Below are 2,753 nucleotides of genomic sequence, written 5' to 3'. Positions count from 1 at the left end.
CAGAACACAAACAAAATGAGCACCATATCGGAGGATATTCTTTATTTTACTTTCCCCTGAATACAACCTGTGTCAGAGACTTTTGTGTTGAATCACTTAAGGTTTTCTCAATTAGCCATTCCTGTGGCAAACCCTGACACAGAATCTGCCATTTCCCTGAGCAAATTGCCTGTCCATTTATAGCAGCACCTTACAGAACTGAAGTGAAATCCTGACAAACCAATTTTTCAAACGAATTTACAGAGACTTCAGCCGAAAGCAAGACAGAGGAAAGAAGAATATGGTTTCACAAGAGAGAAATAGATTTTCAGCTTTGACTCTTTATAAGAACTTGAGATGATAAATGACTGGATAACCAGAATATCTGTTATTTTCAGGGAAAATGTCTCTATGTCTCATTCATATGGTTATCCAAACATTCAAAATACTTGGATAGTATTTAAGGATCCATTTGCAATGTATTGGCAATGGTTCCTCCATCCTACTTGAATTTTAAAAACATAGAATAAACAATCTGATATGGATTTTCACACATATATTATTAAGGTTTAATAAAATCATCACTTCTATTCCACATTGTTGATATATTTATGTGCATTTTTTCTTTTTTTCTGGCTCTTTTCAGTTTATTGCATGAAGGAGTTACACTAGTCCAAGTTAAAAGCGGACCCCAAATGGTTACATTATACAAGCTGTGAGGTTTTTAAACTTGTGACAAGGGACAGAAGGGAAATTCTACTCATTGCAAAGAAATCCTCACTTAAGCTTCAATGAGCCACAAGCACTTAAAAACCCATGAACCTTCAGCTCATCGTCCTTAGCCAGTCCAATCTCTACCAGGAACTGTCATATGTTCTTGAGCTGGTTACCTGTAGCTGAATTACTTCTCCATATTCTGGATGCTCAATTACAATACCATTGCAGGCGAATTTCTTCTTAAACGCCTTTACTAGTTTCTTTTTATCGTAATCATCAGCGATCTCTTGGACAGTAGTAGGGGTCTTCCTGCCGTTTCTCTGTTGGAATTCTTATATGGATATAACCCTCAATGTCAGCAGGAAGCAGGTCATCACCCTTACTTGCATCAGCAAAGGAGTCGAAAGAGTGGAGGTCTGGATAGCAGACATACGATAGGATTCGATTCCTTTTCCTCGGCAGCTGAGTCCTCAGTGGCGGCTCAGTGACTGAGGCCTCTTTTTTCTTATATATAATTACTAACTTTTCTTGTAATGTTCTTGATACTCATTAATCTCCAGGTTTTTTTTTGTTTTTGTTGTTGTTCGTTTTTGGCTGGTCATGGGGCCTAAACTCTGGGCCTGAGCACTGTCCCTCAGCTCTTCAGCTCTACCACTCAAGCCATTGCGCCACTTCTGGCTTTTTCTGCTTATGTGATGCTGAGGAATCGAGCCCAGGGCCTCATGCATGCAAGGCAAGCACTCTGCCACTGAGCCACCTTCCCAGCCCTAATCTTCAGTTTATTAGATTAGTATAGTATTTATTTTTGCCAGTACCAGGGTTTTAACTCAGGGAATCAAGCTTGCTAGGCTTGTTCAATCAACTGGCACTAAACCTTTTAAACCATCCACCCAATGTGAACTTCTTGCTAGTTATTTTGGAGATGGAGTTTCGTGGGGCTTTCTGCCTAGACATTCAAAGTTTAATGCTCCAGATCTCAGAAATCCTGAGCGGCTGGATTATAGCTATGAGTCATTGGTGTCTGACTTGCATTTCTTTTTAAATTATGAAGTCAATATTATTCCTCTTTTTATGGTCTAATTTATAGAATTAAGGGGTTAGAAAAATAACCCCTCATGAAGAAGAAAAGACTATTTGTAATTTACATCTAGTATTTTATGTAACACTCCTGCCTTGAATTTGAGTATTTAAGAATGATAAGGTGGCCTGAAATTTTTCCTAATAAAGTTTAACATCTACAGAGCATTGGATCTATGCTTTTACTCAATAAGAAATTTTCTTTTTAATTTTTTTTTACTGCAAAGATACTGTACAGTTGGGTTACAGTTACAAGAGTAAGGTAATGAGTACATTTTCTATTGAGCATTGCTACCCCCTCCTTTGTTTGTCCCCTACCATCCCTTCCCTCCCAACCTCCCCAAGTTTGCCTCCCCCAAGTGTCTTGTACATCTCATTGTTACAATGGGTCAAAAATAACTTTTCTATGAAAATTTTCTTCACTATCAGTTTTTTTCTTAACTTGGGTGTAGTTTCTCTCTTGAAGAATTTTGACACATCTAAGTATACTTAAAATCTAAAAATATTTAAAATTATCTGTTTGGGGTATCCTTTACACCAAGAAGTGTAAGGCCATATGTAGTAAAATTCTTTAGTATTATGTTTCTTCAAAATACAACATAAACCAGTTCTGATGGCTCATGCCTGAGCCTTAGCAATTCAGGAGACTGAGACCTGAAGATTGTGGCTCTAAGCCAATGTGGGCAGAAAAGTCTGTGAAACTCTTCTACCAAGAAACCAGGGAAAAACTGGTTTATACTCAACTGGGAGAAGAGTAGATCAAGTGGTAAGACACAAGCCTAGCATATAAAAATCCAGTCCTTGGGGTTCATTTCCCTAACATCACCTTATCTGACCTTTTCTGCTTGACTCAAACATATACTAGATATTGCAAATAAGGGAAACCATGGGACCTATGGTTCTTTGGGCCTGGCTTACTTCACTTTTTCCAAGTCTTTCCATTTCTTAACAAATGGGGCAATGTCATTCTTTCTGATGGA

The 2,753-nt window shown here is 38.0% G+C and overlaps 1 pseudogene; it reads right to left on the bottom strand.

The window, feature by feature from the left end:
- Window positions 1–756: 756 nt before the first annotated feature.
- Window positions 757–2,753, bottom strand: part of LOC105997093 — a 41,704-nt pseudogene continuing 39,707 nt past the window's right edge.

Source organism: Dipodomys ordii, unplaced genomic scaffold (assembly GCF_000151885.1).
Source record: "Dipodomys ordii isolate 6190 unplaced genomic scaffold, Dord_2.0 Scaffold139, whole genome shotgun sequence".
NCBI classification, from domain to species: Eukaryota; Metazoa; Chordata; class Mammalia; order Rodentia; family Heteromyidae; genus Dipodomys; species Dipodomys ordii.
Note: the sequence above shows the minus strand (reverse complement) of the source record. Positions and strands in the feature narration are given on the sequence as shown.